Source organism: Serinus canaria, chromosome 4 (genome assembly GCF_022539315.1).
Source record: "Serinus canaria isolate serCan28SL12 chromosome 4, serCan2020, whole genome shotgun sequence".
NCBI lineage: Eukaryota > Metazoa > Chordata > Aves > Passeriformes > Fringillidae > Serinus > Serinus canaria.
This window is the reverse complement of record NC_066317.1, coordinates 57497194-57522749: the sequence shown is the minus strand read 5'-3', so window position 1 is coordinate 57522749 and position 25556 is coordinate 57497194. Positions and strand designations below refer to the sequence as shown.

At 38.2% G+C, this 25556-nt stretch overlaps 1 long non-coding RNA gene across 1 annotated transcript; it reads right to left on the bottom strand.

Moving 5' to 3' along the window:
• Positions 1–1528: 1528 nt before the first annotated feature.
• Positions 1529–3767, bottom strand: LOC127059489 (uncharacterized). Its single transcript, XR_007777401.1, has 3 exons — positions 3755–3767; positions 3593–3663; positions 1529–1639 (listed from the first exon to the last, which is right to left on the bottom strand). It is a non-coding gene; the product is annotated as an uncharacterized LOC127059489 (long non-coding RNA).
• Positions 3768–25556: the final 21789 nt, after the last annotated feature.

The following is a 25556-nucleotide window of genomic DNA, read 5'->3' as shown; positions in this document are numbered from 1 at the left end:
AAGTGCCTCGAGTTCTGACTGTGTGGTGTCAGATTGACAGATTTATGGTGTCTTAAATTTGAGTAAGAGGAACAGATGGAAAAAATACAGTTTAGGATCCTCAGACTAGGCAATGGTCTATGAAAGAAGTATATAGCAGTATTCAAAAAAGGTAGTTTTTAATTACATTGTTGAAGAGAAAGTGTATAAAAATGTCCCCATGCATCACTGAGAAAAAAAAAATCATATGTTTATCTGCTCTCTCCCATGGCCAATTGTATACACAAAATACACCCAAAACCCAGGGATTGGTAGATTCACTGGTGCACCTCACAGAGAACCCACCTGGCTTTGCTCTAGAATTGGCTAAACCAATGCCCCTACAGGATTTGGAAACAGATTTTGTGTCTTGGATTTGTCTGTCTGAGAACTGCAGATTTTTAAAAAAATTATTCATCATGTTTAATTTTCAATTTTTCAAAAAATGTTGTTTTTTATTCCTAGGGAGGATTCAGTTTAATTAGATACTGCTTAACTTCTCCTAATGACCAGACATATTATTTCCAGTGCCAAGGTCTGCAACAAGGGGACAGATTGTAGTCTAACTTGTTCACTCTTGTCTAACTCTTAATTCATAAATAGCCAACAGCCTGAAAAAAATATCTGTAGAACTATGTCAGATAAAATGTATTTGCCTTTTCTTCTTTCCTCAAGTCATATTACAGTCACTCAGCCTTTGCTCACTACTGCTGAATGTATTTTATTAGCTGGAGTGTTTCTGTCTATCAGTTTAGGAGGGTCTGAAAGCTTCACTAAAACTGTGGCAGAGCACATTTGCCAAACATTTTAGATTCATTAAAAAGTTGAAGATATCCAAGCTTGAGACATTTCTCTCCTTTTTCTATCATCATCTATGGGCTCCTTTCATCTCCTTCCTCCTCTTCTGTGTTCCTCTACTCCTTTAATCTCTCCCTGCTCTTCCTTTCCCCATCAGAACAGGAATGTGTGAACATTTATCTGTGTCTTTGCTAGCATGAGCATTCTTCCACCCTCTCTCCAACCACTTCATGAACAAAAAAATCTCTCACAAATTAGCACATTATTTTCATTCAAAATCTTCTCAGCCTAAAATTCAGAGCTGAATAAAACTCGGCGTTCTGAACACTGCACAGCTCCCAAGGTTCAGAAGTGTAACAGTTTTCTAAATGAAATGGAGAACTGGAGAGAAGTTAAAAGGACACAAGAAACCTCCCCACTTTGGCACAGCCCCTCCTTGACCCGGCTGTCTGGTATTTGTAAATGTTTTCAATCAATTCCACTTTTTATCATGCCCGCCCACATTACCTAGCTCCAATTTTGCTCTGGGCAGCAGCACATCTGTGCAACACAGCATGCTGAGGCCTGAGTATCTCTAATTAGGAACTTAACACCTCTAAAACGTTCCGTGTGGGCTCATCACAATTATTGCTGGCTGCTGTTTCCCCATGGCTGTGCTGGGCTGAGATGGCTTCATTGCGTGACCTGTGACTTCCAGATGCCCGCCTTGGTTTCCAGCTTCCTCACCCTCCCGAGCGCTTCTTACAGCGTCACCTTGTCCTTCTCTGCCCCTTCTAGTCTGTTCAAAAAGGTCTCAAAGCAGAAACATTTTCTCTTCCATGGCCTGAACAACGATTGGAAAAGAAGCATGACTTTGATGATGGAGATATACAGATGTATCTAATGCAAAACAGATCGGGGGGATGGATGCAGGCAGCGGTCAGGGCAGGAGGTGCTTCTGTTCCTGCGCAGCTCTGCCCCGTCCCTCTGGCCATGGCCCTCTCCCAGCACCCCAGGGAAGTGTCCTGGGCTCCTGGGCTCTCCCGTCCTGGGGGCTGCAAAGCCTCCAAGCAGAGCTGCCTGCCGGTCTCTGGGAGAGCTGGCTGCGCATCCCAATTCTGAGATTAAAATCTGAGAAATTTGACTGCTTGTGGGTGACCACTAGAGGGAAATGTTGCTCTGTTAACCAGACTACTTTGAAGGAAATTTACTGCATTTTTTATCTTTATTACCATTATTTTTTAAAGAGGAAATATGTAAAGCGTATGCTCTACCCTTTAATAATTTGTTCACTGTTTTTTACAAGAGAACAATTTGGATTTAAATATTAATTTTTTTAAAGCAGAGGTTTATATTTAACACAATCCAATTAGAGAGAAATGAGTCAAGTTTACGTCTAAGTGCATTAATCTGTCCTTTCCCTCAGGTTAAAGACTGAACACCTTTTGCTATCTGATTCATTTTTCTTGCTGAAGGTTTACCAAAGGAATGTAGTTTCAGTTTTCACTCTTCTGAATACAAAGGTTGAAACCTATGAAATATTTGAAATATTTTCTTTCTCATTTTCACAGGTAAAAATGCTGTGATCCCAGACTGAGAAAATTTCCAATAATTAAGTTACAGGTTTTTGACTCAGGACTCCAGCTCTTGTCTCTAAGTCATTAAGTAGTTTGTTGAATCCTACTGCAATGATAAATCATACTGGGATGTTCCAGCATACACAGTCATTAAGCACTTGGGAGTGTGTGACTTCCTGATATGATGTGTCTGCATTTTTAAATAAACACACGCCTGTATTCTCCTGTTGCTTGTGTACTGCAAGCACCTCCTGTTTGAGTGCCCAGCACTCTCAGAAAATTTGCTAAACTCGAACAGCATGGTCAGCAATAAAATGTCCAGAGAAAAGCAATAAAATCAGGCGTCCCCAAAAAATCTGAAGATGTCAATAAAAAAGTTTCTTCCCATGAAACATGAAATACAATCAGGAGATTGTATTGTGGTGTCTATCCAAATTTTTTTTTAAGTGCAAGTGCTAAGAGTCAAGTATGTGGTAATACTTTGGACTTTTTGAAAAGTATGATTTGAAAATTATTTGAGGTGTTTCATAATGAGAAGTAGTTTTTAAAAACAAACTAGTATTCCTAAAACAACATGTTCATATGCATTTAATTACTTGAATTATGACAAAAAGAACAAGTAAACATATCACAAATGTGGATAATTTTAAAGGAATTATGGCTTATTTAGGAGGGGGATTAATACTTTATTTTTCAGTTTGATCTTAAAAATAAAAATTTGTGGGGGGTTTTTTGTTTGTTTTTTTTTTCCCCACTCTGTAAGGGATTAATATATTTTCTGATCTCACTCAGACAGCAGCTCTAAATCATCCTTCCACAAACTATTTCTGAGCTTGCCTAATGCTACAATGAAGCCATCCTAGTTATGTTATGCCAAGCTACTGCCAGGTATAATGAGAAGTTTTGGATGTAACATCCACAATTTATGAAAGCCCAGATTTTGTTTGTTGCAATATTTTGTGCCAGATTCATCCAAGATGCAATTGAATAAAATTTCTGAAACTTGATGTTTACCATCACTAAGTAAATATTATAACAGACAGTAATAAGTGTTGATCACTCAGTAACAACTAATGCTAGATGATGGAAGAAGTTAATTATGGGTTCTCATGAAAGAAGGTAGAGGAATTTTTTTTTTCATATGATGAATAGTTCATCTTTGTTATTGGCTGAATACACATGCAAAGCAACAAGCACATGAAATTTCCATTGCTTCTCACCTTGAAAATATTACTCTTGATTTCTGTGATAAATACTTCAGTTTTAACAATCTGCAGGATTAGCCAGTCTTCTAGGAGAGATGGAGGGAAAAGGTAAATGTTAGCCCAGGAATTCACCCCATGGATCAAAATTGCTTTTCTGGACGGTGTCTCCTCTACTACCCTGTGTGAGCCCCTGCCTTGCTTCCATCAGGCTGCCAGGTCCAGGGGACAGTCAGATCACACTGGTCCTTCCAAAAAGACAAAATGGATGTCTTCTGCAGCATATTTGAGAAGTGTCAATACCTTGATTTTCACAGGATTTTTATTCACATTGTAGGTAGTTTCTGGAGAAAATCATACTGAAATAGTGGCTCCATCACAGTGGGGGAGTTTGGTCTTTCATTTCCTGAGTTTGGATCTTAAATGCTTTTAGGCACTTATGTACCCTGGAGACACTTCTTACACTGTTCTGATGGGCACAGTACAAACAGTAAAATCGACAGATTAAAAAGCAGTACTCTCCTCATGTGTGTTACTTAAACTGCTAAAAGGATAAAAACTTCAATTTGTTCCACAACAAAACTTTACTGTTGCTAATCTTTTCTTCTGATCAGTCAGAAGAAATACTCAGTCATTTATTGCTTGTATTGGTCTGGTGTATTAGCATGTCTGTTAAGAAGAAAGCACAATTTTTAGTGCAAATTTGATAAAGATTGTTTCTGATATAAAGCTCAGATATAGAGACTGTATTTTTTTAGCATGAAATCTAATTATATTCTACAATTTCTGTGAATAAAGCCATCTAACAATCATTATACAGCTGGGAACTCTGGACCACAGGATGAATTTTGCTTATTCTTGTAACGGAAATAAGTCAACAAAGTGTTACTTGATGCACAAGTAAAATCTGATAAACCACCTAATAACAATAATAGGGGTGGGGGGGAAGTGAAGTGACTCTTGCTCTTCATTAGGTGGTATGACTGCTATGACACAATATGCATTATCAGAAGCTGATGTGTTCAAATATGTTCAAACATTCAGCCAGGCTGCTCCTTCCTACACATCATTTAGGTTAACATTTCAAAATGTTTGTTTTAACTCTAATTCAAAAGGACCTTTCTATGACAGGTTGACCCAGACAGTCCATCAAGGCACTTATGGTTTGGTCTCCATTAAGTCCATACCTGCATAAGAAGAAAAGATCACAGTTTAATTGTTGTTGGAAATTAAGTTAAACAACAGAAAATAGTTTTTTTTCTACATGAAAATATTTTTTTAAATAGGGGGTGGGAGAGGTTTCTGACTTGGTATATTTGAGATAATAAAAATGCATTATGCACAGCATTAACTTCTGCTACCTCTTTCCTACTGAAGATTCTCCATTTAAGTTTGATCCATTCCACTATTTTCCTGCAAGACAGCCAGCATTGTCTAAATGTCTGGTCTTAGACAAATGGAAATAAACTGAAAAGTAATATTGTCAAAAGGAATATTTGGCTATATTTTAATATGAACAGTGGGCTGTGCATATTAGAAAAGCCCTACATTTTTCATTTTAGCTATAAAACGAGCTACTCCCAGCTCTTTTCCCTGGACATTGCAAGGCAACCCTCTAGAACATGCTTTGAGACTGACAACTTTCTTCCAAATAGGGGTAACATTTTAATTTTCCCTAGACCGTATTTGAAGTCCTGTTATAAAATGTGTAGGGATCAAAATCCCTCCTTCTGAGCCAAAACATTAAGAGCCAAGTGTTTTAAAACTTAAGATGACCGAATGCCAGGCAGATTACGCACCTAAAGTTCCACGCAGATGTACTCCACAGGCAGCATTTAAACTCTGTTTGGGAATGTCTGAGAGGTCGGAAGGAAATCTTTTGCCTGGAAGGAGAAACATGCAGAGTGCACCTACCTTCTGTATATCCATTCATAAGCTCTGTGCCTGGATATAAAGAAATAGGAATACATAAATCAATTATAGAGTCTGGAGGAAAATTAAAAAAAAAAAATCTGCCTTAATTTCTCAAACCAAGGAGAAAAGCTAACATCTCATGTTATTTCCATCTTCTCAAAGAAAACCACTGTAGAGTAGATTGCATAGCTACTAAAGTATAGTTTATATGTGGGAGTAGCTGAAAAATTCAGCAGTTGCAAAATGACTACAAAAGAGGTCTTCCTTTCATAACAACACAAAATACTATTAATTCACTTCAAATTGGAGAGCTCACACTCAAGTTAAGTCAGTTTTTGTGTTAGAAGGTATATTCATGAAGGTGTATTCATGGGGGTGAAAGACATACCCAGTTCAAATTTAGTTGTAATGCTCTATGATGGCTGGACTTCATTCAAAACAAGCACTTCTCAAACACAAATTCTTTAAGTTCTGTCAATGCAAGTGTAATGTACAATACCTTGGAGAAGATTTGTCTCAATTTTACTAAACAGATGCCCTTAATTAATTAATTAAATGAACACCCATTAAGGAACTCAAGGATGGCATAATGTGATCCTATTGCCACAATAATGGACTTCCCATGCCTCCTCAAAGGGGAGAAGCTGTTGGGATAGAAAAACTTTTCAAAAATCTCTGAAAAAAAAGGAATTACCATCAGCAAATATCATGTCCTTGCACAGAAGGCTGTTCCAACTCAACAAGGAAGCATTGAAAGTGACAGCATTCTACACCTGAAAACTTCCAGCTTCAAACATCTTCATTTCACTAGGATTGAAAGACTGAGTTTAATCCTAATTTCAGTCACTACCTTAAATTTGCTTCAGGTAATTTTTTTCAGAAGTTATGAACCAGATCAGAGAGGTGACTATTGTGTCCCAGCTCCTGAGTGAGGACTCCTAAGGGCATTAGCCCTTAATTATAAGGATATAAATAAAGCCTATGCATTGCATTGGAAATCTAACATTTCTTTTTCCTTGCACCTAAAAGGTTGCAGTGATAATTGAAATACCATTAATGTAACAGATGCCTCTCCCACAACATGGCAGCTGGGGAGACCAGCTAAAGAATTAAGCAAAAAAAGTCTATCATTTCAGGAAACCCTCATTATTATGGAGGCTCTGGAATTGTCAGCTGGAGGACAATTCAACATACAAACACAACTATGAAGACAGAAGAATAAATTTCCTCTGAGTGATGCTGAGCTTGGGACAATGCAGTCATACTACAGTGAACCTTAGGAACATATCTTTCACAGAAATGTCAGGTTAATTCTTTCTGTTCCCATGGACCAAGGGCTCCTGAAGGAGACATATTCAACCTTTCTGCTCTCAAAGAAATTGGTAATACCAGAATCCTAAACAGCCTCTCTCAGTATTTATTAATCAGAAGTGTATGTTTGCATTTCTCCACTTCTGTTACTCTTTCATATCAATGGAACAATAAATATTCACATAAGGACTTCCATAATGCATCTAATGTCTGCATTTTGATAAATCATAGAGTGAAAGAAGTATTAAGACTTTATTTCTGCAAGTTACTCCTCTCCACCATTTCTTTTCCTGGCTTCCAACAAACTGTAGTTCTGGATCTTACTGGGCACCAATTTCTGGAAGGTTCAATGCATACACCATTAACAAATATTCTCCTCTTCCATAATGCTCCAGCCCCTTTTTGAGGTCTCTAAAATAGAAGAGAACTTTTTCTCTTATGTAGAAGAGGCACTATAATGTCATGTGGCTGATTATATTCCTGTGTGAAAAGGACCCTTTTCTTTGTTTTAAGATTTTGGATTTTTAAATTGTACTTCTGCAGTTCTGCTGAACTCCATCATATCTCTCCATTGCTGTATCTTAGAGATGAGAGATATGGAAGTCATTCCATATGGATGCTATTTTAAACTGATTATACTTTGCCATCATAAAAAACATTACCTTATGACAAATGCACTTTTTTTAGTGGTGACTGGGCTAAAGAAAACTTGCTGATTTTCAGATTTCAGCATGAGCTTCTATGACCAGCAATTTGAAAGGACATCTTTGAAAATATTCAGTAAGTAGGGTCAAGAGAAAACAAGTGTGACACCATAATCTCTGTTTTACAAAGTATACACTACAGCTTAATCTTAAATTAACTGTAGTTAATTTAAAATGTAACTCTAAATCTAAATATAACATTTACCTCTAAATCTAGAGTAATATACATGGCAAAATTTTTAAAATGGAAGAGCATTTTAGGAGCAAAATTCCCAGAGACTTACAGTGAATATGTGATGCAAAATCACTCAGACACCTTTGAATAACTCACACATAGGCCCCAAACTTGTAATGTAAAAAGTTTAGGACACTTTCAGCTGCAGAAAATTCTTCAGGTTTTCTCCTAAAAATGACTTGGCCTTGTGCAGGAAGAACTTTGCAGCAATAGAGTGTTCTAAAACATGTTTAAAGTTACAATATATTTGCCAGAATTTTCAGAGAATCAAGAGGTCTGCTTGATATGTGTTCCATTATTTACTCACTAGTGTTAACTGTCAATGAACATTATATTAATCTCTTTGTGTGTATATATATTTATATTCAATATCTAATTAGTATGAATATTCCATATAATCAGCAGTTTTACCATTTTATCAAAATATTCTTCTCAGGGATATATGGCCATTGGGAATATAAGCATATCTCTAACATTGTCCATCTGTCCCTGTAAAACAGCACGGGCAGAGTGCCAAAAATGGTTTTTGGAGCGAAGAGTTCTCCTCAAAATGTTTCTGGAGACCCATTGCAACAATGAACCCTCAAAATGAAGCCTGTCCTGGAAGCTCCAGGGAGTGATAGAGCTGCTAACACAATTGCCACTGCCTGAGCACCCTCACCTGAGAGTGGCTCAGCAATTTGCTGGTCTGCCATAGGTGTGTGTGACTTCATGATGCTCATGGAGAATTTGCCTTGCTTGATTGAACACTGCACTTCCAGATCAGGGTAAAGAGCATCACTGAAGTTTCTGTTATGACTATTAACAAAAAGCATGGGATATCTCATCTGGGCTGTCAAGAGAGAAGTCAGGTAAAAAACAAACCTTGTTAATTTTCGGCAGAACCAAATTTGGGATGATCCAGAAAAGCAAGGTTGCCATGTTGCTCTCTTTCAAAAGGTGCTTCTGGGCTTTTATGAGAGGATATTTAAATTCCATTGACATCCTAGCAGCAGCACTCTAGTTTTTACAGCATGCTGAATGGCAGCAGTTGTGGTGACCCCTCTCTGCCTTGTGTTCCCAGGACAGTTTGCACCAAGGTGGCTGTGCAGCACAAGCAGCAATGGGTAATGCTCTGTGTCCTACAGCAGGCACAGACCGAAGACCCTGCATTGTCATTTGATCTCAGGGAATGCAGACTATTCCAGGACAGGAGCTCATGAATGCTCCATAAAATGGTGCCACAACTGTCCAAAATGCTGAATAGCTCTGAAACAGTCTCTTGTGGCACTGCTTTCATACTGTCTCATGAACAGCCGTACCCTGTCAGCAATAAGATCTGCTGCATGTTTCAAATCATAACACTTAACCATTGTGAAAGTGTAAGCTAGCTGCAGACATCTGACTATCAGCTCAGACAAACAAAATAGCACTTCAGTGATCTGCCAAGCTGTGCTGATTAGTTGTAAACCTTTTTCTTAACCTTTCAAATAATTCTTCTACAAACTACTGCAAGCAACTTCCCCTCAAATCATGTTTTCAACACATCATTCTAATGGCATTCACCCACATCAATAAAATTATCTTCTCTGCAGTAACTAAGGATATTAAGGATTAAGAAGAGGGAGAAAAATGCAGGAACCAGACAGATGCATGTGGAACAAAAAGCTCCTACCCAAACATCTTTCCAGCAAAAAATAAAGATATTTACTTTGGATTAAATCCCACTGGGGGCCATCACATCCCACTTACACCCACCTTTTGCCATCTCTACTCTTCAGGAAAATGCCTCAGTGCCACAAGACGCACAACACAACCCACAGTACTTACTGCTTAATGAGTTGGGACTGCAATTAAAAGCAGAGGAAACCAAATTGTCATAAGGTATGATTAATGTGCTCTAGCCTCAGTTATTGGTGGAAGTGCAATGTGGAAGCTGCAGAGAAAAATGCTGATTTCTTCTGCACTATTTTGAAACTAAGTCTTTCTGGTAGCTGACACTAGGCAAAATGTCCCCCAAAGAACCAGGACCTGGGAAACACTTCCTGAACTCTACCTGAAAGTCTGGGCAACTACCTGAACATGATCATACCATGGAAATGGCAACTTCCATCTACCTGCCTAAAATCCATAGCAGAAATGTGGGGTAGACTACTTTTCTTCAGTGCTTTCAAACCTACAGGGGGTTCTGCAGAGATAAAAATCTCCAGAGGAAGGATTAATCCTAGAAGTATGAATCTTTATGTTCACTGAAAAACCTGAAATTGCTCCAAATGTTCCTGTACCTTGAATGGACACAATCCACGTACTTCTATCATGTACTTTTTATTTAAACCTACAGTTCCACAAGTTAGTGAAACAAGTCTGCAATTCAAGCATGTTGGTGGCTCTGCAGAAGTCAATGGGCCACACAGTTACACTGGATCAGATGTACCTTGTTAAACAGGCTGCTGAATGGGCTGAAGACATGAATAATAACTGACCTTTCAGAGGCATTTCAGTGCAACAATCAGCTTGAGCAGCAGCCATGGCCCCTGGCTCTACAGCAATACAAACAGAAACAGTGAACAAGAAATGAGGCCCAAATGTCCAGGTCAGCATTGAAAAATGTAGTTTCAGATACTCTAACAACAGGGACTTCCATTTTCATTATTACTGTTGTATTTTGTGATATTAATTTATTTTGGTTTTCCTAAACATATGAGGTATATATGGTATTGCTGCCACTGGTCTCCTTCTAGACACATTTGAATGCAGCAGCCCTGTAAATACATCAGAGGGGTTCTCTTCTCCAAGCTTTCCAGTTCCTGAAAGTTTTGTTAAAATAAGCTTCTGAATAGAAGAGAGAGCATATTGATCCCACTGACAGAGCTCAATGTTATCCCCGCCGTTTGCTGGACACCGGTGAATCCGCACGGGATCTCAGCCCTCCCCCTGAGCCCTGCAGGAAACCAGGCTTCATTGCCCCTGCCACTCACACTGCTATTTATACTTCAGCTCTTTCATTCACACGTCGCAATAAACAGTTTGGCCATGACTCCCTCTTTCACATGGCTGTACTTGACCCTGTTCAAACACATGCACACATAAACACACACAGTTCGGGTGTAGAGTCCAGATCCCTTTTTCAATAAACAAATAGCTATAAAGATGTATAGATGAAAACAACAAAAGAATCAGTGATACAGGACAAGAGCTGAAGATCTGCCTTGTGGACTGGATGTCTCAGCACACACCTTGTGGTGCACTGTGTTGAAAACTGACTTCTTGCAAGCTCTTCCCACACAAGGTAGTGAGATTTAAATCCCTCAGTTTGATATGGCTTACTGTATTTGTGTTTATTTGTGCAGTGAGAAGTCTACAGAGGTAGTATAAAGAGTTGTCAGCTTCATGGAATGCTTTAAGTCGTAACCCTCTTAAAAAGCACATTCCTACCTGGACTTCCCTCCCAGAGCCTGCATCCCTGGAGGCCCCTTCTATTGTTGCAGTGTTAGTGTCATCACTCCATTAGGAGCCCACCGGAGGCTGTGTGCCTAATGCAGAGAGTGCACCTGTACAAGCATAGGAAGAATGATAATTCCTGGCTCTGCTTTGGTGTGAAGTGGTTTTTTGTAAAACAAAACAAACTATTCATGCCACGGTGAAAAATAACTTCTGCTGTACCTGTCAAAGGATCAGTGGATCCTTTCTAGTGAGTGAATGAGCATTGGCTGATCTTTCTTAAGCCAGTGGAAAAAAGAAAACAGTCCATGCAAGTAAATATATATAACACAAGGCTATACTTTGCTGTCCTTATGCCAGCTAAACAATATTTTAAAGAAGATATAAGCCATGGTGCTTCAATGGAATATTTACAGAGAACAAGCTGAGGACACCATGAAATTTTGTGTGCACAGAAAACTGAAGGCACATTTGCATGTTCCATCTCTATGGAGCTGAGCTACCCACAGCTACTCAAGCTTTTTAGGGCTTGGGGGAGACACATATGCCCCACTGCTGCTATGTTTTGGATAAAAAGCAGTGTGTTTTAAATTGAAATATATTTCAGTCCCTGGTGTCCTTCAGGGAAGGGCACATCCATATTGCATTGCAAACACTGAGCATGAAGGTGAAGCTAGGGAGAACAGGCTCCAGGCTAGTCAGTCCATTAGATTTATCTTTCAGTAGGGCTGATAACATTTCTAATCCTAGTGCTCAGCCAAATGTACAAGGTGATTCAGCTTCTTTCCAGTTAGGAAAAAAATAGGAGGCAATGAAATCAAACATCTCTTTAATGTAACTATGTTTACAAAGATGTTAAATTCTTTCTTCTCCAGGCTTTTCTCCTTGCTCTGTGTACTTATGCTACATAGGCATGGTACTCTCCTTTGCCCTCTTCAGCTTCTCCCAAGGATTCACAAAAAAAAAAAAAAAAAAAAAAATCAAGTCAAATGGGATTCACGTGTATGTATATTATATGGGAGTATTATATGTTCTGAAAAATGAGGTGTTTTCAATGGCTATTACTAATTCAGCAGTTAAGGGGTCTCTACTTCAGGAAAAAAATCTTTTTAAAGCTGTCTATGTAGCTATCCATAGTTTCAGATAGAATTCTCAGCCAGATAATGCCTTAGAGACTCAAAATAACAATGAGCAGAGACCAAAATCTGGATTTCTTTTTAGATAGCACATATTATAGGGACATCCAGAGTGTTGTCTCATTTATTGCAACATGGTTACAATAAGGATAGCAAAAGCTCTCTTCTAATAATTAGGATAACTTATCTGAGTGTATATTAGATGCAGTGTTATTTAATCTCCTTATTTCCATACAGTAGGAAACCAAATTAAAATGCTGGAATTCTAGCTTATGGTCAAAGATCTTGCAGCAGCTTCTCAAAAGGTGCAAATATTTGCCTAGATTATTGTATTTGCAATTCCAAAAATATTTCTTCTGTTGAAGGTCTGTGTACAAGACACCACTCCAAACCATTTTTAAGGGAGTTTTGACATAAATGAAACTTTATGCTGGCATGGCAAGTGAAGTACTTGATTAATAAAGAGTTTCACTGTTTTCAAACACATATTCCATGCAGGCTCATTTGAAGAAAACCGCAAGTGGAGAATGCTTTACTGCTTCCAGTCACAAGGGGGTTGTGTATTTCAATCCTGCTTACACAGTCAGCTTACTTTGGAGCTCTGGTAGGAAAGAAACATGACCAGGAGAAATAATGCTACATTCAGTGACCCTGCCCTTAGAATCAATTGGCCTGATGGGAGAACTTTTTTTTTCTCTCTTTTGCTACTGTTTTCTTAGTTTTTAACCTTTTAATACTTAATATTTCTTGAAAGACCATCTTTAGAGAAATGTCTGCAGTTGGCAGACTAGAAGTACTGACTGAAACGGTCTTCTGACACTGTGAATGGGAAGGTGAGACACAACAACACTTGATGCATAAGCAATGCACATATTCACAGATTTTAGTGATGTTTTGGAGTGATTTATTATTTTCTGATTTAAACATTGGTGTTTAAGTAAACAGTTAAGACATTTACGTTACAAAGGGCTTGGTCTCCAACCACAGTGATAAGTGAAAGAAGAGGACAACCAGAGGTCTAATGAAACCTGCAGAGAATTCAAAAAGTCTTGAAAATCTAGAAAATAATAAATTATAGTCATATCTAATAGGCTGTGGAGTAGCCACCCGCTAGGCTTGGGTTTCTGGCTGTAGCCCTGTCTCTAGGGTATCTCAAAATCTGATTGAACAAAGCAATAGAACACACTCTGTGGTTAAAGTGAAATGCAAGGCAAAGACCATTACTTATGTCTTCCCATCCCATAAACCCTTAAGGTCAGGCAAGGAAGGAACAGAACTGCTTCAGCCATAGGTGCTGCTCCCTGGCCCGCTGGCACATAGACAAGATGGATTAGCTGGTGATGATCACTGACTGCTGGTGAAGCTGCCATTACCTGTAGGGTATATTTAAAGTGACAATTTGGAGCAGTGTTTTAGAAAACAGTTTTTACCTTTGTGCGCTGACAGTAGCACTGATAACCTTTTTGTTCAAAGACAAACATTGAGTACGGTTTGTTATGGCATTGTAAGCATCTCCCTGCCTGCCCAAGCTTCATGAACAAAACAAATCTGCCCTTACAAGTGCTCCTGGTTTTGCCTAAGCCTCTCAGCCACACGCTGAAAGTCTGGGCAACTTTGCCCTTTGTGTTCCTACATGAAAACAGGACAGATAAAAGCAATCACATCTCGTCCTGTCATACTGCTGTTTCACACTTCTTTCAACAAGGGCTAAATCTCTTAAGTCAAGAGTCAAAAGCAGAGAGCCTTCCCCTCTTAAACTAAGCAAGCACTTGATATGTCTGAATCACAGCAACTATACTGAAGCAAACTGGTTACAAGCTATGACTAATTTCTGCTTTCAACTTCCTCTCTTTCTCAGTGTTCTCAAGTATTTACTGCTCCCCACAGTGATAACTTGTTTCTTTAGAAATGAATCATTACCACTGAATTTGTCTCAAAAGACCATAGTTATAATGCACATTCTTTCCACTTTCAGGTGTTCTTCTGAACCACAGTGCTCTGGAGACAGGTCCGTACTAAAATAAAAAGTAAAAAGAAAAAATATTACAGGTCTTGTGTCTGAATACATGGATATGTTTTCACAATTTCTATGATTTAAGTTCTAAAATAAAAGTGTCTGACAAAGTACAGGCTAAATTTAAGCTATTTCAGTTTTGAGGGGCTCACTTACTAGAGTTTTAACTAATTTGTTCTTGGGAATGGCAACAAGACTTCTAGCTAAGATACTGAACAGTAACATCAGTTTTAACTTCAAACAGCCCTTCTAATCTTCTCCACATGGCAGTACTTCAGAGAACAAGGTATTATGATCATCCTTAAAACATACCAGCTAAATGAAAGAAGCAGCCCATATCCAAATCAAACCTGCAGTGGGATGTTTTTCTCATTTTGCTTGAACACTGAACACCCTATTGCACCTAGTCACTGGAAGGTGCTTTATTTCAATGAAAAAAATTTCTGTTTCTATTTTGTCTACCTGTTACTGCTACTGGGTTTACCCTGTCAAAAAATCTTTTCACTCAGCACACTGGATGCTGCATAGCCTAGGAAACATTCAGCAGAAGAGAGGCAGGATGGTGGGCAGTATCAGGGAGTCCCAACAGCAGCCACTACCAGTGCCCACATGGAGGTTTCAAGGAGATGGAGCTGGCTGGGGAACAAGCAGAGGTCATAAACTGAATAAGGGCAGGTTCAGACTTGATGAAAGGAAAAAGATTTCCACACGAGTGCAGCTAGGTAGTGGAGAAGGTTGCTCAGAGAAGCTGTGTAGTCCCTACCATTAGAAGTTTTCAAGACCCATCTGATACAGCCCTGAGCACTCTGCCTGAGCATGAGCTGATCCTGCTTTGAGGAGAAGATGGACTGGACACCTGCCCAAGTCCCTTCTTTTGACTCAGTGCATCCAAGTCAGCCCTGCAAATTTACCTTTCTGGTTTGAGGCTAAATTCACAGTTATCTGCCAAGTGAAACTCAGCACATTTAATAGAGAAAGCATGAGAATACAATAAACACAGAACTTCATCACACTCTTGTTACTGAGATACTCTTCAGACAACTACCATTTTTGAAATGTGGACTTTGGAAAATCTGAATATTTCTGAAATAATATGCATGAAGTCACGTGTATTCTTATTTAAGGGACAGTTCTTTCTTGGAAGTTTTCCCATGAAAATAACATTTCATTCTAGTATTTTACATAATTGAAATTTCTTCTTTATAAGAAAAAGATATATTTTTTCTTTTTTTTTATAAGAAAAAATATTCAGGATAGAACAGGAAAATTCCTATCTTCCTTTTCTTCCTCTTTTTGGTGTCACAAAGTACTTCTCAATCACACTCTCCTGTGAGTATTGGGAAAATCAAAGTAAGTGTTATTCAAAAGATTAGGGATCTTAGGGTTGCAATCAGCTTGCCTGACTTTGCATGCCCTAAGATGGATTGTTCTGTGGTCACTTTGTTTTGCATGAGTACTTTAAAACCAGATGTGTGTTGCTGAGTCACCTTTGATACAGTACCACAGTTATGCTTTCCAGGAAACAAATCAGCATCCATAATTATATTTTCTAAAACCTAAGATAAGCAGCTGAAACCAGAAAAGAAAAACTTGTGTAGTTTCTGCTAGACATAGGAGGTTATCCTCAAGCTTGATTCAGTCACATGACTGTCAGCTTAGCAAAGAACTGGCTCTTCTAAAAGCAAAAGTATCAGCTGAGGTCACACAGCCAATATTAACTATATAATCTGAAATCATATAAAAGACCTGAAAGAGATTTCAGGAAGCTGTATCTATTGTACCTGTGCCATTTTCTGCCAGATGTTTATCTACTCTTTCAGAAAAACTGTTAATAGGAATTTTTTTAATCTCCTGAGCAATTTTCAGTATTTCAATGTCTTTACCAGTAACAGGTTTTCCTGATATATCTCTTAAGGTTGTGTTGCAATTTTAGTGTGTTTTTTGTCTTACCCACATCAAATATGCAGTAGACTTTAATCACTTCCTCTTTATAGCTGTCATTTTTATTCCAATGCCCCTTTATATCTACCCTCAGCTTTATCTTCCCATTTTAAAGCATCTCCAATTCCTTCCACATTTCCTATCACTAGTCATCGAATCATGGAGTGATTTGTGTTGGAAGAAAGTTTAAATATCCTCTAGTTCCAACACCCCTGACATGGTCAGGTCCCACTAGACCAGGCTGCTCCAAGTTGCATCCAATGTGGTCTTAAACACTGTCTTAATATTTCACTTTGTTGATCATTTATTCTGACTAATTGTTAAAATAAAATAGGGGCTGTGAGGTCTTCTAATGAAGTGTGATGCTGAAAGAGACCAAGTGAAAAGACATCTTTCTTGAAACCCATGCAAACCTCCAATAGAAAGGACAGAGTCATGCAAATAAAGAAATAGTTTCTTCTTTTGTTTCTTTCCTGATATTACAGATATGTCATTCTAATTTTCCTCAGATTTCAAGGGAACTATTTGCTGTGGAATGTCATCCAGGAACAAAATTGGACTTCTAGAATCATGCTGTGGTAAGCCCTCATGGAATATCTGCAGGGTAGCATTTATGTCACTGCAGGGAATGAACACATACCCTGGTTTCTAATAGTTTGTTCTCGCTTGTGTGAATTTTCATCCAAGAAAAGAGGGATAGAAAATTATTTTTTATGTTGAATAAAAGTATAGATCTATCTGTATGTATGTACTATTGAACACATATGTATACATATGGATATAGATGTACATATCTAGTAATGAATAAGAAACTGTTGAGAAAGAACAAAAATTAAGGCTGAGAAGTCCAAAAGAGGTGAATTGACAAGTCTATGAAGGCAGGTCTTCATTGTTTCACAGATCAGTTGTCAACTCAGAGCAGGATTTAGCCAAAAATAATTTCCAAGCATAATTATGCCTCTTCAGAAATAGTGCTGTGCAAATAACTACTACTGATCTGCTGATATTTCAGCTGTGGAGTCCTAACTAAAATTTTGACTTAAAAGTTAAATACTTCATCAATATTCAAGTGGATATATGAGATTTTTTAAACCTTCCTCCAGACCACCCAGGGATAATTAGAATGATGAGTAAAGCATGCATAACTCATAGATGAACAGAAACAACCCCCTCAGAATAACCTTTAACTCACAGATTAAGGCCCTCCTCAGGGAGGAATTCCACTTGTGAAATTTGACATTTCAAATGAGTGGAAAGAGGCTTGTTCCTAAAGAATTGGTTCTATCATGGGTGCAGCTTACAGGTCTGAGAAAGAAATGTTTTTCCAACTAACCTGGAGAAATAATTGAAGGCAGAGGATTCTCAGTCAGAATAACAGCCACCATTCATGAACATGCATTTTCCACTGGAAATTGTTTGGTTTCTATAGTCTGAGATAGAATCACCAACACGTCACTTCCTTAAACCTGGCAGATATTATTTAGAAAGGCAAGTAAGCCTGCACAAAACAGATGACTTGTTTCTCAATTTATGGCAGGTTTCAGCCTCCAATCACAAAGCAGCAGGGCAATGTCTAGAACAGTGACAAAATTTTCCTCCTCTTAGGAAAGGAAACCTTTTTAGAACACCTAGTATTTTCTCCAAGCAGGTTGTACTTCCTCCTTTGTCTTTCTGATTCTATTTTTAATTGTCCCTAGGATGATGAGTTGAACCAGGGTTTCCAGATGACCACAGCTGCACAGCTGGTGAGCAAACAGATGTTCTTGATCAAACAGAATGTCCTTCTCTAACAACTTGGAAACTACCACTACTGCTTAAATTATGCCACATACAATAAAAATCTCTTAAACCATACATACCTCAAGTATTCAGTAAATATTAAGTAGAAAAACCAAAACAAGAGGTCTACCGTATGTGTACCATTCTGCATTTATTGCAAGATAACTCATAGTGGGATTTAAAAGTCATTTATAAAAGCAAGGGCAAGGGAAAGCATTAGGTTGAGAACAGGGATTTAGACAGAGGGATACTGAGCTCTGTAGCAAAGCCTCAGGCACCCTCTCACCAAACAGACATATTTAAACTCCCTCACACAACACATGTGGAGAGCAAAGTGCCCCAGCAGCCACCAGACTCAGGGGCCATTCTAACATGTCTGTTAAACTGGGGACAGTGGCAAGCAAGGTGAGAGAAAGAAAACTATTAACACAGAATATGCTGAAAATGGACCCTGAGAAACTCTTGGCTTTCCAAAGTGATAGTCCAAGATTCTCTCAGAAAACCAGGACTCGAGGATCCCTATTAATAGATACTTCAGGTGATGTAAAGGAAGAGGGAGCTACATGAAGGGTCCTCATAGGAATGGTACATTGAATAGTAATGCATAAAGAAATTCTTACTGTCCTGTGCTATGATGCCTGCAAGACTCACTTGTAATTTTAATCCTTAATTTATAAATTTTGTGTTGAAGTGCTGATATTTCCTGTCTGATTTCAGCTATGAACTGCTATTTTTAGGTAATTGTTTCACATGAGACATTTGTTTTCCATGTTTTGTGACGTGTTTTGTATTGAATCACATAGCAGTGTTCAATCATTTGGCTGTTATTAGCTGGTCTGATATAAATGTCATTAAAATTAACCCCTTCATTCCATATAGCTTTAGCTGTTGTTGAGGTATGAATTTTCTTGCCAGTGCACAGTGAATTTTACCTAACCTGATTTCAACTGTTGCCCAAAGTCTGAATAACAAACTCAATCTACTTCAATAAAAATCTGCTTTTGAACTCAGAAAATTAACTGACCAGATTTTACATGCTGCCACTAGTTCAAAACTTATTTTAACTTCATAAACTCACTTTTAAGAAAAATTACTATAGGAGCGTGTAATAGATAAAGTGAAGCTGGGAAAAAAAACAGTCAAAAACTCCAGTAACATCGTGTGCCCAGGAAGTAATCTTGAGCACCATTAAGAAGATAATGCTGCAACTCAACCCAAGAGGAAAAAAGGAGGAAAAATAAAGCACAGTGAAAGAAATGGGCTATTTAATTTATTGTCACACCAAGATTAGTCCCAGAGCTGGCTGTCAGATTATCCAGAGTGAGAGTCAAGCACTGCAACCTATTGTAAATTGAACATATCTTATAAAGTACTGTGGAAGGACCATAAATTACTGAGAGCCTGCAAAGAGTCACCTCATGAACTGCAGAGATCTTTTAATTTCATTTTAGTTTTGTATCTAAACTTCATTCCTTTCACATCCTGCTCTGTTTTGTTCTATTTTGTTTTAATCTCTGAAAAACAAAAAAGGCAGAATCATAACTTCTGTGCTTCACAAAGCCTGTGACCCTGTCACACCTGGCCTGAGAATGATAACCCAGCATCACCGGAGAAGGGCTGCCCGATACAGCAATACCCTGGTTCTGTTTGAAAAGATACTTTATGGCAGATCTAACAGATTTAGGTCAATACTGTATCCTGCAAGCCAGGAGAATGTGACAGAATTCTTTTTGTCTCAGAAGTAAATTAACTTTGTTTATCCTGATACTTGTAGCCAGCACGAAGCCAGCACACTGCACAGTCCCACCGAATGTGGGGCTTTAGAAGCTTCTCACATCAAATGTAATTCTAGATAATTTCAGCATATAGCTGCTTTTTTGGATACACTTTATTTAAAATATCTTTAAAAGTATGGTTCCAGACCTCAACTGCTGTATGTGCAGTGCTCTCTGCCTCATCCTTTCCCCCACTGACTCTCAATGCTGATGAGTAGGAGGAGGCTGAATGTGCCCTCAGACATCAGCAGATGGAGGCATGAACGTGCAACATGTTCAGAGGGACCCAGACAGGCTACAGGAATGGCTTCAAGACAAGAGCTTCATAAAATTCAACCAGGACAAACACAACATCGTGCACATGAAAGGGACAGGCTGAGGTGTCACTGGCTGGGGAGCAGTCCTGTTAAAAAAACAACTGGGAGTCCTGTAGGACAGCAGATATACAACAGCAGCAATGCCAAAAAAAATACAGAACTCTGTCAACAGGGTCACAGAGAGCAAAAGGATTATTTCTGTTCAGTCACTGCTATCAGGTTGTGCCTCAATGTTACTTTCAGTAATGTCTTCTATAATAGAAGAAAGGAATCCCTGGGATGCATTCAAGAAAAGACAACCAAAATAGGAGGGGGCTGGAGCAGGAGCACTTGACCTGAGAGTTTGGCTTGTTCAGCTTGGGGGACCCAAGAGCAGCACACAGCACCTGAGATACCACCAGGGAGGAGGAGTCAGGCTCTTTATGGAGGTGCAAAGCTAAGGAACAACAGACAGAGGTCATAAGTAATGTTGATCTTAGTCTTTCCTTTCATAAACTTTTGTGACTTAGTGTCAAGGGTCTTCAAGTCTAATCCTCTCTCCTTTGTTTTACTAAGACCATCCAAGATCCTGACATTTTCCTAGTCCTTATGTCCCTTTGATCAGATACTGGCTCTTACAAGCCTTAAGTCTTCAGCAGCCATCCTACCTTCCCATAGCTTGGTTCCCTTTGGCTAAGACCCGAGCTAAATTTCCAAATCACTCTTTGCGACTTATTGGCCCCTGTTGATTGCCTGCTAAAGATGTATTCCTCTTCTGAGTGTGATGGTGTTGCACATGTGACTGTATTTGAAAGCCTCTTTTTCCTTAAATGCCTCCTCTTCAGACTCATGGAAGGATTTTCCTACAACAGATAATAAAAAGTCAATCAGCCTTTAAAATAAGCCTCTTTTCTTTCCTCCAACATAAATTCCACATTCATGCTTTGCTTAGTTACTTAACCTCGTCTCCTCTGAGTTTGTTTACCACTCTTACAGCTTTTCCTGTTTATTCCTCAGGCTCTTAGCATTTAAGAAAAAACTTCCTAGTTATTTAATTTGCCTTCTACTCAGGTTAGATTTGAGGTTTTCATATTATGCCTTGAAACCACTTGGAAAGAAAAAACAAACTCAATTTCAAATTTTAAACTAATTGCTTGTTCTTTGAGACAAAATCTTACATGAAGTTGGTTTGTTTGGGTTTGGTTTTTTTTGGTTTTTTTTTCCCCCAATTAATAGGCATGGATCTAGCCCTAGTTTAACAATAAAACAATTCAGGTAGTGATAAAAAGAAAGGTGTTCTGTAAAACTACAATCCATTAGTAAGTCCTAAACCTAAACTCAGTTTTGAGAAAAGCCACTGAAAGGTTTAGATACAAGTAAAAGCAGTGCCACAACTCAATCAATTTGGATTTAAGTCTTAAATCTACTGCTTTTAATAGCAGCAGCCATAAGGGAGAAGGTTAAGCTATTATTAAAATATACATCTGGGGATTAAACTACTCACTAACGTCTCCATGTTAATTATACAAATAGCTCAATAGAAGTCCTTTTGGTCAGGCACATTCAGTGCTCTGGAGGTAAAACCACTTAGGTATTATTGCAGCGGGCTTTATAGCCATCATAATGTAATGGAAGCTTGCTCCCTTCATTAATTCCAGTTATGACTTCTTCTAGATGGCTTGCAGGTAAGCAGTGATATCAGTGTGGCTATGCCACAAGCACATGCACCTCAGGAATTAGAAGAAAACACCGCCACTCACCCCTTGCTAATTTTGTAATTTCCTTTTAAGCAGTTGTTCTGCAACCTCATAGCAGCACTGCTCCTTTTTTTTTTTTTGTCCAGTTCAGCTTTTTGTCTGGGTTGTGAGACCTTGGCTGAGTAGAAGAAAGGTGGCCACCTCTGCATGAAAATGAGTGGGTTTTGCTGATCACTGAAATGTCGACTTTGCTCAGGAACGCGAGAGTTTACATTTCCTAGGTAATGGGCACCAAAATCCCTGAAAACTGGGATAAAATTATATGCAACTTTTATGGTGCAGGCCTATGAAGCCATTTATAAAAATAAGCTGGGTTTTATATGATTGGTAACAAAAATACATAAAAATGTTGTTTGCCCCATATATTGGGAAATATCCTGTCTTGGCATTCTGCAGCTGGTGAGTCATAATTTTACAGTTTTTACTAAAATAAAAATGAAATTAAAAAGTCCACATTTTCAAAGAAGTACAGAAACATAATATTTATAGAAGATCATAAACAAGTACTCTGTTAATAGCTGTTGAACTTTGTTTAAAGAATAACAGACTAACATTTCCAAAGTACTCTTTGCTGAGATTGAACAGGATTTTATTCAAACTGTTGCGGTAACTAATGAAAAACAAATGAGATTTCCAAACAGTTTTGACTGTTAGGGGTGTGATGGCAATATCATTGCTTTTTGCACTTACAGCTGCTGCTTACACTGAAACTACCTATTTAAAACATAGTGTCATTTCATACTTGAACTCTTGATCTGCAATACTGAAGGGCCAGGCATATTGAAGCCAGACTGGAATCAGTCTGATGCAACCCCAATTTTTCCTTGCACATGAAGGCTCTTGGCTTCCAAATTTACTTAAATCTACGGCCAGCTCCTGCATAAAAACTATCATGATGTTCTTGAGAGGCTGATGCTGACAGCAAATATAGTCAGAGTGCTTCTTGTGCTTGTCTTGTGCTGGATGAAGAGCTGGGCACAAACTGTGCAACACCCCAAGTACCAAAAGCCACTGGTGTCTCATGGACACTCAGCAGAAGAGGTTTGATTCATCAGAGAGAAAAAGATACCAGCAGCAGAACTGAACCTCTTGTAAGGCATTTCACTAATATACCTGAACAGAAATTAAAATTAAACTGAAAAGTTCTTAAAGGCCAAAATTTTCATTTTGGTCCTGAAGCCAGAAATTTCTACATTCTGCCTATTGCTGCCTTCAGTATTTTTCAGAGTTGGTATATTCAAACAGAGTTTAGAAGTTTCCACATGCAAATATATTTTATATAGCTCACTATTAAAAAAAATAGTGACTATATTTCCAAACACTAAAAAATTTCAGGTGGAAAACACCTGTAGCTGATGCCACATCATCTCTATTATGAAATGTACACAGAGAAAAGTGTAAATAATGATGAGCTGAAGAAACTGATCTCATTTTGTTATCTCTGTATTATTCAGTTCCTGGGTCATTTATTTTTCACACAGACATGAAAAGAGTGCATCTGTTCAGAGTCCAGATATTTTTTACTCTAATGGATGTAACAGAAAATGGTCTTATAAATTATAAACTATTATAATTGTTGGTCTCCATTTTACAGCTCAGACAGCATTCAGAATTCAAATGATTCTGAGTCCTGAATTTCAGACACTTCAGATCCACTATCCAAAAGCAAATGAGCCAATGCTTAAGAAGTGTTAAATTCTTTGATGTTGAATTCAGTAGAAGTTTATCACTCACATTAATGGAGTCAAATTTCACCTATGAGTTTGTTTCCTTTTTAAAAAAAGAACAACCAACACACCAGCAACAAAGGAAATGTTTAAAAAAACAAACACACAAAAACCAAAAAAAGGAGCAGAAGTGGAAAACAAATACCAAACTCAACTCATCTAAGACACTTTAAATGTTTTAGATAAAGGTCAGGGGACAAACATCAAAGGTTGTTAGAAAGACTAGTGATCCCTGAGATTAACAGGGCTAATGCATTCTGGCTGTGTCCATTAAAGCTGCAGTAGGGAATTACCAAGCTTGTACAATATTCTTCACGTATTATTCTGCAAATTAAGGTACGTTTAGATTTCATTTGTTGCATTGCAGATGCCACTGGATCCTTCCAGGTTCTTAAGTCCATCCCTGCCTTGATTTATACTTGCCATAAATATTTTGAAGTAGGGCAGATGTGACCACACAGACCCTCACTACTATTTAGATGAAGGCTACATCGACTGCTGGAGACTGATGTACTCAATGGGAAAATAATCTCAGTCGTGTTAGTGTACTAAACTTTGACATACTCCAAAACTTTCTAAAACACCTGTTCTGCATAACTCAGAGCAAACCTATATTAAAAAAAAAAATCAGAAACCACATAGAGGAAAGGCTAAAAGACAGTAACTTTACTCTTCCTTGGATACTAACAGTGAGGAGAGTGTTTAGCAGAACATGAAGTATATTCATAACTCAAATTTTTTAGCATGTTTTTCCTCCATGTTGCATCTGAATTTCCATTTAACCATTCAGAATGAAAAAATAATGATAACTTAGAAGAATTAGAGGATGCAATTAGCCTGTCCTGCTGCAGCCAGCTGAATATTTTGATGCTAGAGTGTTAATACCAATTGAATAGTGTATTTGTATGTAAGGGAGCTAAACTGAAAGTCTAGTCCAAATTATAGCCAGGCTCATTACTTGAGTTATACTTGTGGACATGCTGCATACAGAAACGACTCTGTGAAACACCCAAGGCAAAGAAATCCTGCTTTATAGTGCACATAATCGGGAAAGTAAGGAAAGAAAATTTAAACTGTTATTTAAACAACTCTCATTCCAATTACTACTTTCCTCTCTGTCAGGGCCAATTATTCTCACTTGAGACATGACTAGCATTTCTTGGGGTCTTTTTTTTTTTTTACAATGTATAGAGTGCCACACAGTCACTTTGAAAAGCCTGAAAAATAAATTAAAGTACACAGGAAAAGGAGACTTACTAAACTTAAAGATATCCTCTTATTTTGTCATACTGAGGCACATTAAAATACAGAAGAGCTTTACAAGCAGTAAAGTGTTTTGGACATGCGTTTACGTTTGCCCCTTAAAGTAACAGAGAAAAAATTGAAAACCAGAGCATTTCTTCCCTGGCATGTATGCCAGAAAAGAAAGCAAGTCCAGGAAAATTTCCTTTCTTGTTCAGAGCAAAAAAAAAAGCATGTTAAAATGGAGACACTGGTTATGAAATGAATATGACATTTTAACTATAGTGTCAGACTACTGATACTCTAGAAGGCTCCATTACTCTTGCCACGAAAAAAAATAAGGAAAACAAACAAAAAGGTGAGCATTCAAAACTTGGGACTATATTTTTGACCTGATTTATATGAGAAAATGTTTTGTTTTTTTTTTTTTTTTAACATGACATAAACAATAGAAAATTCGCATTGATTTGCGACTTACCAGAGAGAAGGGGATTTGCCTCTTGGACAGGAGATCAGGAACTGCTCACTGGTTGTCCACAGCTTTCTCATTTGCTTGGTAATGATTCCAACCAACTAGAATAGAAAATTTCCAACACCATATGTACCTGGAGATCTTGTTTTGCTGTAAGTTTCCCACTTGTCTGACTCACACAGACCAGAGCTGCATAAATGAACCTGTGTTCCAAAGGACTCCTTCATCACACTCCATCCTGCAGGCAAGAAACACAGCA